General features: G+C 38.0%; 1 protein-coding gene across 42 annotated transcripts in view; it reads right to left on the reverse strand.

Moving 5' to 3' along the window:
• Positions 1–1,509: 1,509 nt before the first annotated feature.
• The window catches only part of LOC116253575 (magnesium transporter MRS2-B-like), an 80,401-nt gene continuing 68,252 nt past the window's right edge, over positions 1,510–13,658 (reverse strand). For 21 of the 42 annotated variants that reach the window (XR_007573069.1, XR_007573091.1, XR_007573079.1 and 18 more), the window contains 14 exons: positions 13,446–13,620; positions 13,303–13,354; positions 13,006–13,108; positions 12,773–12,896; positions 12,450–12,624; positions 12,307–12,358; positions 10,381–11,903; positions 10,155–10,212; positions 9,817–9,980; positions 9,644–9,718; positions 7,171–7,579; positions 6,927–7,082; positions 6,524–6,606; positions 3,075–3,429 (listed from right to left, as the gene is read on the reverse strand). The gene's annotated coding sequence lies outside the window, so the exon portion shown is untranslated. Of the gene's footprint in view, positions 1,840–1,949; positions 2,087–2,145; positions 2,926–3,001; positions 3,430–4,814; positions 6,142–6,523; positions 6,607–6,703; positions 6,797–6,926; positions 7,083–7,170; positions 7,580–9,643; positions 9,719–9,816; positions 9,981–10,154; positions 10,213–10,380; positions 11,904–12,306; positions 12,359–12,449; positions 12,625–12,772; positions 12,897–13,005; positions 13,109–13,302; positions 13,355–13,445; positions 13,621–13,658 lie in introns of those variants that run through there. The other 21 variants (XR_007573054.1, XR_007573066.1, XR_007573070.1 and 18 more) reach the window with 21 other exon arrangements.

Genomic DNA, 13,658 nt, shown 5'->3' on the forward strand with positions numbered 1-13,658 from the left:
GTCAGGGGTGGAGCTAAAATTTTTTCATGAGAAAGATTGAATTAAAGTTTTTAAATTTTGGCTTGGGAAAAAATATCATTTTTCAAAATTTTTATATACAAGAAGAAATTTTTTTTTAAATTTACATGAATTTAAAAAAAAATTGAAGTGGTGGGATTACCTTCCCATCACCCAAAGAATATTATTTTAGTTGGTTTCTAAATAAAATCAATATTATAAAAATCCGGTTTCGACGTACCAAACTGGATTGCTTAATTGTTAGACTTTGAACCTTATTCAATGTAGTGGTTCCAAACCCAACCCTCTGGCGAGGTTGAGACAGCCATTGATTGCTTAGTTATTTAACGATGTCATTCAAATTCATTTGAAAAGTAATTTGTTCTTATGGTTAATGCGGATTTTGATATCCATTTAACATATGCCTATGGAGACCATGTGGAACTGTGATGAGATGGGGACCTCTCTTGGACCTACCAATTACTCTCAAATATAAAATTATCTGATGTTTATTTCCTCCCTTTGGAAGCAGGCAACAAATGCATTCAGTATTCAGGGCGGTATTTGTACATAACCAATAAGATGGAGTGCTTTCTGTAAATGAACCAGCCTCCCAAGCGGCACATCACGAGTCAAGTTGGCATTTTTCTTTTTCGCACCAGTTTGAAAAGGTTAGCATCGTGATAATGGATGGCCACAATTACAAATGAGTCGTCGATGGGTCCAATTCAATTAATAACAAGTTAGCATCGTGATATGCAACCAATCCGATTCGAAAAAATCAGATATGGATAAAAATTTAATATCCTACAAAGAAATCGGATCGGATTCGGATTTAATAAATGGCATCCGATCGGATTCGGATTTGGATATACATAAATATCGGATCTGATTCGGATACGGATTCGTATCGGATTCATTTTTAGACAAATATACTGTATCTAATGCTTCAAAAATGGCAAAATCAGGTTCAAAATTCGGACTCGGATTCGAATATAAATATAAAAATTGGATTTGGATTGTTAAATCGGATTTCGTATTCGGATTCGGATATGACTTTGCTTTATTCGAATTCGAATCTGAATATATGAATATCTGAAAAACAGATATAATTAAAGATGTATCCAATCCGAATCCGATCCATTGACATCGCACTCATTGGACAAACCACGTAGCTCACATTTATATTGTTATTTTTGGTGGAATCAATTAATAAAAGGAAGGAATTTATCATGCATTGTCAGCATTGGCGGCCAATGCTCACCTGGCCGTCTTATCGACAATTATTGTCATTATTATATTATTTAATAATTATAATAATAATAGTAGTATTATTGTTATATTGTAAGGCCTCCTTTCATAGTGTAGGTTGGCAGTTTCATTGATGACTATTCAACATTTTCATGACTGACGAGAACCACCATTTACATATAGGTTGTGAGAGATGACAACCAATTAAATATAATCATAAAAAACGCATCTTTTTATTTTTCAAAAAAGAGTGATAAAACATGAAAAATAAGTCCGCTGAATAAAACGAAATTATAGCCATTGGCTAAAATATATATGTGTGTGTGTGTGTGTATGTATATATATCTTAAGCAGCTGGTTATAGCCATGACTATTGTTTCCGTATCTCCAAAATTCAAAAACTAAGATAAAAACAGAATTTTGTTGGCATTTGCATGGATCCAGCATCTATTCTATGGAAGTTTAACAGTTCAACCAAGTTGTTGGTTATGCATAGTACCTAGTTTAGAAATTGTTTCTCGGTTATGCTGGAACTTTTGAATTCATGAAAGAACGTCTGGATTAATTTGAGGCAAGTAATGCATCCTGTTCCTGCTTGATCAGGACCAAGAAACAGACATTCAGCAGTCGACGGCAGAATCACCACCAAATTTTTCAGAACAAATGTGAAAGAAATGCTCTCTGTCATTTGATTATGTTACCTTGTTAGTCAAAAGCAGAATTTATGTCAGGCCCCTACATTTCTTAAGCAAAATCAATCTGTGCAATAGAGAAAGATCAGCAGAGCTGCAATTAATGCTGATATACACGGTGATGTTTGCCAAGAATTGGCTCAACCCTTCAAAAGCACACAAAAGGAAGCAAACCAAAACACACAGGTACATGTTAGCAGTAGGTACATGTTAGTAGTTAAACTGCACCAAAAGAGAGCTTAATTTACGAAATTTCTACGTAAGATCAACATTACTTGCACAAGCATATCAGTGCTCTATATGTTAGAATGTGTGTGTCAGAACAGAACTACAGTTTCAAAATTTCAATAGAGACCAAAATTTCAATTTTTTTATATATGTTAAACTAAAATTTATGAAATTTACATATCAATGTTTGAATTGTTTAAAATTTTTAGGGTTGGGGGCCAAGGCCCTGCGAGCACCATGCATCCGTCCCTGGTGTGTATTGTAACTGGTTGATCTGTGTAAAGTACTACTAGCAATTTTGGCTTGATAAATAATACCTTGTTAGATGATCTCGAATTTTAATAGTCTGGGGTGCAATATCTCAAAGCATTAACATTGCTTAATGATTTACCCAGTAATATAAAGGCAAAAGCCCAAAATCAACAATCGAAAATCATAGCAACAAAAGAACATGAACTTAATGAGCTTTCTTTTGGCAATATTTCGTAACATATTCTATTGATTTTTTAGTAAATTAAATGGATTTCACTTTTATCAAAGTGCTTCCGAAATGTTGTTTGTCACATTCGGGCCTGTACATGAGTATAAAAATTCAATCACGCACTTAGTATGCTGCACATATATTTCTGATGCTCGTAACTTGCTTCAGGCGAGTAATCAAACCTGGTGATTGGTCATACATATAGCTGATAATAAATCACTGATCCAGTTGATGTGACCATCACGTACGGATTCTAGTATCTGGATCACTATGTTACTGGAATGACCAGAATCCACATGCATAAGTTAAAGCACACAAATAAGCAATTACTTCACATAAGACAGTAAAAATACCACAGTCATATATACCTGTGGAAGCTAAGATGATGCAAGCCAACAACCACCAACATCTAGCTCAAAAAAAAATAAAAAATAAAAATATCATTTAAATGCTTTCAGCTCTAGGAACAAAGCCGGAAGTAGCGGTCGACTGCTAATCACAACAGTATATTAGTGTTGTTTGTATCTGCAATAATATTTCGGGCAGATTCATGGAATGTTATAACATAATATTACATAAATCTGCATAATATTTGCAATGGATATATGGAATTGTTACGTACTGTTATTGTTGCCAAACGGCACCCAAGATTGAGATAAGACATAAGTATATGCAGAGATAACCGAGCTCTGTTGGTGGTGAAAAAAGCCCCATCAGAGGTAAGGGGTTTTCTTGTAGTGGCAGCTATCACCGTCTCTGGTATCTTTGGCCAAGTAAAGGCTGCTCAAGCCATTATAGTTCCAAGAAAATGATCAAATAAGATTATTTTGAGTGCTAAACAAAATCAAGTCAGAAAGCATGGGGAAATAAAATGAATAAATAACTTCTGAAAGTCCAACAAAGGGAACTTTAGAATTTGTCATTGAATGGATATGGTCAATAATAGACGAAAGGTCATATAGAGACAATTCCTCCCAAATTACGGTTGTCAATATATCTGATTTTAATTAGATATCCAACCAAACCAGTTCAAAAAATATCGCATATGGAAAAAAATTAATATCCGATTAAGAAATCAGATCAGATTCGGATTTAAGAAATGATACCTGACTAGATTGACGTTCAGATTTGGTTGTACATATATATCGGATTGGATTCAGATTCAAATTCAGATTCAGATCAGGATTGGATTTATTTTTAAATAAAAACCTTGTATTGAAAATTAAAACTAAGAAGTGAATCATTAACACTTGCTCATGCCGTCTCACTACACAGGCACCTCACACCACTTCAGCACACACTTGATCCACTTATAGGGCTATATAGGAGCCGAGTCAAAATTAAGCTTGTTCAGCTTGGCTCGAGCTCTAGTTTAGCTATACAAGGTCAGCTTGAACTCGATTCGACAGACAAGCCACACCTCGAGCATGACTCTTTTAAGCTCGCTTACCAACTCCCCATTTGACCTGATTTCTTTCTTTGGTTTTAAGTTTAAAAATTTCAAAAGAACACCTAGCTCATCGTCCTTAACCCTAGCTGGAACCAGTTGCGTAGCCACATTGTGGCTGGTGTGAAATCTTAAATATATAAGTGCCCCACCAGATTTGAGTTTATTTAAACAAGTGCCCTCCAGCCCATTTTTCTGGCTCCGCCACTGGCCGGAACCAGATAACCAGGCTGCTGCCACCGGAGATCAGCCACCAGGGGAGCTAAGGCGACTAAGGTGGATTTGAGCTTCAACAACATATCCAGCGAGATTCCTGTGTCACCAGGGGAGCTAAAGGGCTTGGAAATGTTGGTCCTCATCAATGGCAGACTTCCACTGTTCCTGGGACGAATGCAGGGCCTGCAGGACCTCCACTTGGGGCGGAACCCCCTGGGAGGGACCCTTCCAGATGTGTGGACCCAGATGACAGGTAGCATTCTGAAAGGAGGTGGTGGAGCGGTTGGGCCCCAAGATCAAGCTCGCTGGAAACGATGGCCTGTGTCTCGGCTCGGAGATGGTCGGCACCGACTTGGTTAGGGTGGAAGTCGATGGGTGCATCTCTGCTAACCTCGCCGAGTCGTTGGCTCGTGATGGCTCGGTGGTGAGCTCGAGTGGGTCGAGTCTCGGATCGGATTCTTGGTACCACGTGGCTCTGGCCCTGCTGCCTGTTGCCTGCCTACCTCTTCACATTTTAGCTTTTAATGCAGACACCATTATCTTGTCAGTTCGACTAGCTTTTCGAGCATGGAATTCCACAGGTTGCATCTCATCAGTCAACAACTGTATCTGCTTCCTCCTGCAATCTATATTAGCATAATGCGCATATAACCAATCCATGCCCAAAATGACATCAAATTCGCTGAGACTCATGATCACCAACTGTGCAGGTAAGTGACGTTGATGGATCTCCACATCCACATCAAGAAGATACTCACGACACGATTCTTGAGCATGCATAGGGCTAACAACTTTTAAAACATATGGCATCTTCCTGGCCGACACTTCTATTGAAGTAGCAAATCGACTAGATATAAAAGAACGAGTCGCCCCTGCATCAAACAATACTCTAGCAATATGAGAACCAACAAGTAAAGTACATTCAACAAGGTCGTGTGCCTGAAGCTCCTCCACAGTAGTAGCATAGACACGTCCAGTTGTCTGTCGTGCGCTAGAAGGACCGGCCTCAGGCTTCTTCAACTCTCTTTCTTTCTTTAAGGGGCAGTCTTTGATGAAGTGCCTCATCATTCCACAGTGTAAGCAAGCTCCGATCTTCCGATAGCACGGCTTCCCGGGGTGCACACGAGAACAAGTAGGGCACCTCTGACAAGTCGGAGTGGCCGCTGACCCCTGTGTGGCCTCACTGTGGGTTGGCTGGTTCCGTTTGAAAGTTCGGTCTTCCCGCCTCTCATAAGGCCTTATCTTACCTGCAAAGTGTTGGCATTTGACCTGTGTTCGCCCGCTGTGTGAGTGCTGGCCTGCCTTTTTATGGTGATCCTTCTATGTCCTTACCCAATCTTCTTCTATGCATCTTGCCATGGTGACCGCCTCGTCCAAGTCACGAGGTCTGCTCGTCAAAACTTTGCTTCGTAGTTCATCCCGCAAACCGCGCACAAACTTGCCTGCTTTGACTCCATCTGTAGTGTAGAGGTGTGGGCAATACACCTCCAAGTATCGATATCTTATAATATATTCCTCCAAGCTCATTTGATTTTGCTGCAGATCAAGAAACTCTTGCAATTTCTTGTCCCTAGCATGCACTGAAAAGTGTGGAAGAAGGAATCTCTAAACTGTTTCCAGGAGATTGACAGTTGGCCCCCATACCGGATCTCACGAATTGATTGCCACCAGTCCATGGCATCACCTTTCAGCAGGTAAGTGTCATAGTTCACTTTGTCTTCCTCTGGCATTTTCAGAAGCACAAAGATGCGTTCAACTTCCTCAATCCATTGCTTTGTCTTATCGTGACTGCACCCTCCTGTAAAGATAGGCGACTGCATCGCCATGAACTGTTTCACATTCATTATCACAATAATCACATCTTTGAAAAACTTAACCAAATCACAGAAAGTAGTCTCGATCTGTGATGGACTCGTAACTGTCCTATGCAGTTATCATTCTAGGATGCTTTCTAGTGCACAATTGGAGTCGATGAGACACTCGACTCGATACCCCACCTCATCTATCCTAAACAGTTATCAATTCTACCATGCACATGCAAGTGCGTGATATTTCAAAACAGACTTATAATAGCTTTTTGAAACACATCATATCAGATATCAAACCATTTGCATGCATACACATATTCATTCACCAAACAATCAATCAATCAATCACATCACAATCCTAGGATCCCACATTCACAAGGATTTGCCTGGAATGCTGCCATACCTGTCGCGCGCCCACAAAAATCTTCAAAATGCCTCGAGCTTCGAAACTGGTCGCTCAAGGTCGACGGGACGTGCCCGGTGCACCTGCAAACATACACAAGTGGTAAATGAATAAACTCTACACTAGTTTAGATTCACAATCAAAACGATTATAGGACAAAATCATTGAAGCATGTCATTGCCTTAAGAGGGTATCGATGGGTAGTGTCGACCCACAAAGCCCTCAAAAGGGTCTCTCCTCCGCCCTAGAGGTTACCACCAAAGGCTTAAGCTTCTATCATTTTGAGGGAACAAAACTAAGTGACCACCAGAAATTCAACAATTCCACAAAAATATATACACAAAGAACAACACTCAAACACTTATTTGTGAACGTTGATCATGTTCGGCAAAAGTTAGCCTACCGTACAATGAAACAGTTGTTGGGAACTTCCTTTATTCAAAAGAAAGTCAGAAACGTGTATACGGAAACCCCTTTCCGTTATACACACTATGACATTAACTATCTATTCACTGAGGGGTCTCACGTCTCTCACTCCTCCAACAAGGGCCCGTATTCCCTGCATCCATCCCATTGCTAAATCAACAAGCAAAAGATCATCAAAAATTATTGACAAGAGATGAAACGCCTTTGACGAGCTATCTTACAATAGAAATAGAATATATTCGATTGAAAGGACTCGCCAAGTAAGAGAGCTCTCCAGAGTGGCTGTGTTAAGCTCACGATCAGCAAGAAGTCTGCATTGCTTGCACTTGGTCCATGTGACAAAGATAGAGACAAGCAAATGCCCAATGATCAGATGGCTGAATAAAAGACTCAAATGCATAGCTAACTCAACAACAGTTCTGGATCAGAAATATCAGCATCTTTATTCACTTGCCCGCAATGAATGGATGACTCAGTGCTTGAGATACTGTCAATCTTTTCTCTGGATCGAGCACAAAAATTCTATCAAGCTTTGAAATTGGCCAGCATCTTGGGATCCTCACCAGTATAGCTTGAAATAAGACTACTAAAATCCTTTGCCTTAATATTCACAAGCAGTCGCTTAACAGCCTGCACTAACAATGAAATTGTAAGCACTTTTGCTTTCCTAGTGTGGGCATGCAAATATGTTGCATGGATGTAGATAAATAAATCCATATAATATTTCATGATTATCGCAATAGCCAACGAGAATTTTTAAGGGAAGGCAAAAAAAGTTGATTTTCCAAGTATCAACAGCTCAGAATACGTTGAGGATTAAAAAAATATGAATAGAACTACCGAAAAAAATTTAATAACAACCTTATTCTAATGAAACATTGAGATATACTTAACATTGATGGCAGCAAATATCATGATTATCATCCATCAATGATGATCATCATAATCTTCGTATTCATCCTCATTTTCTTTGTTAATTTCTTAAAATTTTAATTTTCAATGCCTTCAAATGGAATTTGTTCACCAACATATGTTGATTTTTTTAGAAAACTAGTAAAACCTCCCCTCCCACAGCTCTTAGAGATGTTTAGAAAGTGGAAGGGAGGACCGATTTTAAAAAGAAGCACAAAAACAATGTTTTTTTCCATTTTGTCCCCGTATCTGTATCAGCCACATCGTATAGTACAGCCTTTGTATCGCATGATGCGGACGATACACCTATGATCCATAGGCATATCGTGTGTTGTATGCGTATCGCATAGGTTTCTCAAACCTATACGATACGTATTGTCCGATATGGATAACACTCGGCACTTTCTTTACATCATGCAGATGCAACATTTTGTTTTAGAGACAAGACACATTTTAATATTGTTGGGAGCAATTTCTTAAGAAAAAATTTGAGAAACTCACATCATAGGACACCACATTTCCGTAACATAACTACATCTCATAGCACTTATAAATTGTTGGGTCATCGGGAACCTAGCAACTAATTGGACAAATAGATGCTTATTGTTCTGGCCAATGATCAGTTGACAGGTCCATGACTATCGAGTTGGCTGGAGCATAATCTATGGACCACTTGACCGACTAAGTTGAGCAGTCCTCACCAATCACACCAATTAACCATTTTTTTTGGGTCTTTATTTGTCAATTTAGAAGTCAAGTACGTGTTGTTTAAGTCCACAACCACAAAACGATTAGCTGGTCCAAGCGAATTCAAGTTGAATGACTAAAACCAATGTACCCGTATTGGTGGGACCAACAAATACGCCATACCATAACGTATGACAACAGTTTCATAAATGTACCGGAAATTCAATTTACTGTTAAAAGTTCAAAATAAATTAAAAAACAAGAAAAGATAAAGAAAAAAATGTTTTCCATTAAAAACATGTTCGACATAAATATAGACTTATGGGAATAAACATCCATTAACATAACATGCTCATAATGTTACAAGTAATAACACATTAAGAAATAACTTTAAAGTTCTATGCAACACAAGATGAAATTATTTAAGCAAATAAAAAATGAAAACAATCAAATATCATCTATTTATTGTTCATCATCTAATTATAACACTTGCACATGATTTTCTACCAATCATTTTCCTCACCTTTGTGACCATTGTCATGCAGGATTGTTTGAAATTTGATGCCATATCTTCACAAAACACTAAATCTATAGTAACCTTTACAGAACAACAGAAATCTACAGTAAAAGTGATAGATTTTATACATTTTGTGAAAGAAATCAGGAATCTCTTTCTTCAACCGCAAGTCAATCTCCCACACTCAGAACTTGAAATCGATGTTTTCTATCTTAAACCCATAAGAGTTCCCTTTCAACAACTATAGTCACTTTGTCATTAGCTAATTAGTTACCTTACGAAGCTTATTTAGGTACATTTGTTATAAACTGGCTGATTAGCATTGTTCACTTACATCCTTTCGGTGCACATCTCTACTTGGCTTGCTTAATTATGGTATTGCTGACCAAGGAAAGAACTCCCTGCATCGTCCTTGTGGAGTCAATTAAGATGCAGGTATAAAGGACATAATGGCCCTACCCAGCCACTTGTTACTGAACAATGATATATATATATATGTATATAACACAAACAAGATGTACCTTCACCATGCTATAGATAAATTAACCTGAAGTACATGATAATGAAAAAATGATCACCTTCTTTGTAACAGGATCTTCTTCAGTGGCATGGAAATTCAGATCCCGATCAAAATGATGATCTGTAAAGGCTCCCTAAAATAGAAGACAGAGTAAAAAAGGATATCAATCACAAGATAAACAAAATCAGTCGTCCAAAGTAAGTATACTTTCCATGCCAAAAAATCGCATACCTTCCTGAGCATCTTTTTATGAAATGGACCTTTTAACTCCATATGAAGCCAAAGCATGTCATTGTTTGATGGTCCAGGGAAGAGGACCTTTCCTGTATATAGCTCCTACAAGCAGCAGCCAACTGACCATATGTCCAAAGCATGGTCATACGGCAAGCCAAGAACTGCAGTTTCAATAAACCAGTCAATAATAACCCTCACATCAGGATTCATAAGCATACACATCACACAAAGAAGTACCTGAATTTGCACACGCAACAGATTTTCAAAGTTGCAGTAAAAACAACTAATGAATAGAGATACAACCATACTTGAACAGAACCAAACGGAGGACTTACTACAGAGATACAACTATGGTGTAATCTCATTCTTCAGCACATTTTTGGCCTCATTCACCTGAAAAAGAAACAGAAGCACTGAACAATTGAGGACAGAAAATATATAGTTAATTTTCCTTTTTTCTTAGACTTAAGGAAGACAATGCATCACGTAGCTAAGAATTCTCATGAAGAACTGCAACAAGCAATTTTTAATAAATCCAGAAACTGCATAATGTAAACTCACGTTTTTTTTCCCTTCAATATGCCCATTATAGAAAGTTTGCATTAAATATGATCGATAAAGAAGCATCAGGTCATCCACTTTTCCATCCATCATGTTTACCACCTAAAACAAGAATAAATAGTAGTGACCAGAAATTGCACACTAAGAAAACCACCAGATTCAACAATGGGCCAGGCTTAATCACTTGTCCCAAATGATATGCATCTCTTGAGACAAACAAAATGAAATTCATCACACTCAACATGAGTTGACTAAGTTCGAGGAGTTTCATCTATTCCATGAATGAACTAATGGTTTGGTAATGGAATGGCCAACATCTTTCAAGGCCAAAGGGGATTGGGAATGAAATGACAAACATATTTCAAGACCAAAGGAGATTGGTTAGTTCCTCCTATGACTAGAGATGTCAAGTTTTTAGTTTGAAATAGTTCAAAAACGATCAATTTAACTAATAAGCATGAGTGCTCGTGTTGTGCAAATAATATGGCCTTCATTGACACATAGCACCTACCGTACAAGCATTAGGATTCATTTCGCGTCAATGTCGTCAAATCTCTAGAAGGGATGCCTTTCAATTTCCAAAATATGGACATAAAGGAGTCATCCTCAGCATCTTAGGTAATCAAAAATAGGAGAAGATATTGACCCTAGGACTGCACATCTACCAAAGATTTTCACATTCAATTCCTGCGAGTTCAGCCTTCATGCCTTTCATCACTTGGCAGACACCTTTTGTTTATTTTTTTTCCTCCTTTTTTTTTCTTTCTTACTTTTGCATTCAGCTTTTGCCTTTAATTTTTCTTTTCCTTGATTTTCTTTTTTAGGCCGACCTTCACCTTTGAGGGAATACCTCACCACCCCAAAGGCTACTACGAAGCTCCACCACTTTGGTGGTTATGTGTAGCTTTGTCGCATATCCAACCCGCTTCACCTTGTGGGTTTTCGATGAGCCAAAGGTTCATAAGTCGTTATCTTCGCGGTATAGACATAAATCACCTATATACCTACCCGATAATCTTGATTACTGACCCAGAGGAATGACCACACAAGCCCCGAGCCAATCTCTCAACTCTCATTTTGCTACCTGACAAGATCTTACAAAGGATTTTGGCTTCTCTCTCAAGATATCTTCCTACTAAATCCTTGCAAATGCTTGATTACCAGAGTCAATAGCATTTCCTAGTCTCGACTTTCTCAACTTCACACGACCTTTCCTTACTGCTCATATTCAAGATCTTTTCAATTCTCCTCTTCTATTGTTTGGCAACAAAAATTTGAAATTTTATCCATCTGCTCAAGGAGGTACTAAGAATAAAGAAAAGCTACATCATTGTGTGAGAAGACACTTTTAAAATGTTTTTAAGCAAAACTCAAAATTATCACTTTTACAAAAATTCCTAACATCAAATGGTATATCACCAAGAGGAAGGAATTCTACTCTAAAGAAGAGGGTTTTACTTTCCTGGAGGAAATAGGCAAATGAGAATTTTGCTCCAAATACACAAAGCCAGAAAATCATATATCTGCATTTTATCAATATGAAAAAACATGAGCACCCTGTTCATGGGACTGTGTGCCAGTTCACACAATAAAGAGTCAGACTTCACAACAGCGAAAAGGATTCATCCAGTCCAATGTGCCTAACAACCAAAAGAGTACAAGGAAAACGTACATTCCAATTGCACACAATTGGGCTTCAAAAGAATGAAATGCCATCACTACCATAGTTTAGATTTGACAATCTATGACCACATGAAAACCACCCAGTCCTATGTGACATAGCCATTGTGAAGCACAACACTATCTCTAGTCATGGGCACACCCAAACACCTAAAAAAACCCTTCATATACACAAAATCAAACTAAAACAATATTCCATGTTTGAGAACAAGACAAAGATATTTCCACAGCAAAATACAGACTTACTGACAAAGTCAGTTGTTCGCTCATACATTCCTCGTCCAACATAATGTCTTTCCTTAAATCAGAAAAGAACAGTTGTTAGGAACAACAATAAATGAATAAGATCCATAAAAAATGCAATGGGAAGAACAATGGAGAAACCAAACCTGATGCATCCACTTGATAAATCTCATAACAGGCCATTGATCACATCAGTTTGTCAGCCTATGACAAGCTGGAATGCGCATGAGTAGGCTAAAGGCCAGCTGGACATTTGCATATGCAATTAGAACAAAGATGTAGGTCTTGTAGAAAACAAACTTTGGATTTTGAAGACCCTTCCTGCATGGTTATCACTATCATAGTTTAGATTTGACAATCTATGACTACATGATTCAACATAGGACAAATAAACATAAAACAGTAGGTGCAGCGTCATCAAAGTGAAGTCTTTCGGATTAAAAAAGAAACAACAACACAAAAAACTCACACATGAAGATATGATACAAATGCTGAAGCAACACCAAACCAAAGAAAACGGAGAACAATTCTAATCACAGCTAAACGACGAGTTGTTGAATATGCCCCATACATCATGACAATGTCCAGTACACCTACATGATTAAAGGAAACAAATGATGTAAAATCATGGCCTACTCCTTGCCTCCTAAATGACATCAAGAAACAACGCAAGAGAATTCCAAGCAGTACTAGTAAACTTACACTCAAAAAACTTCATTATTACAAAAGTGGGACCTAAACTTAGTAGCTCATTTAAGGTCTTTGAATTGAACTTCCCTTTGTTGAAAGCAAAGATAGTCAGCCCCTGCACGCATAATATGAAATTGACCTTAAGCATCAAAACAGATAACAAGCTCATAGTGAAGCACAACACTATCCCTAGTCATGGGCACACCCAAACACCTAAAAAAACCCTTCATATACACAAAATCAAACTAAAACAATATTCCATGTTTGAGAACAAGACAAAGATATTTCCGCAGCAAAATACAGACTTACTGACAAAGTCAGTTGTTCGCTCATACATTCCTCGTCCAACATAATGTCTTTCCTTAAATTAGAAAAGAACAGTTGTTAGGAACAACAATAAATGAATAAGATCCATAGAAAATGCAATGGGAAGAACAATGGAGAAACCAAACCTGATGCATCCACTTGATAAATCTCATAACAGGCCATTGATCACATCGGTTTGTCAGCCTATGACAAGCTGGAATGCACATGAGTAGGCTAAAGGCCAGCTAGACACTTGCATATGCAATTAGAACAAAGATGTAGGTCTTGTAGAAAACAAACTTTGGATTTTGAAGTCCCTTCCTGCATGGTTATCACTATCATAGTTGAGATTTGACAAT

Source organism: Nymphaea colorata, chromosome 4, assembly GCF_008831285.2.
Source record: "Nymphaea colorata isolate Beijing-Zhang1983 chromosome 4, ASM883128v2, whole genome shotgun sequence".
Taxonomy (NCBI): Eukaryota; Viridiplantae; Streptophyta; class Magnoliopsida; order Nymphaeales; family Nymphaeaceae; genus Nymphaea; species Nymphaea colorata.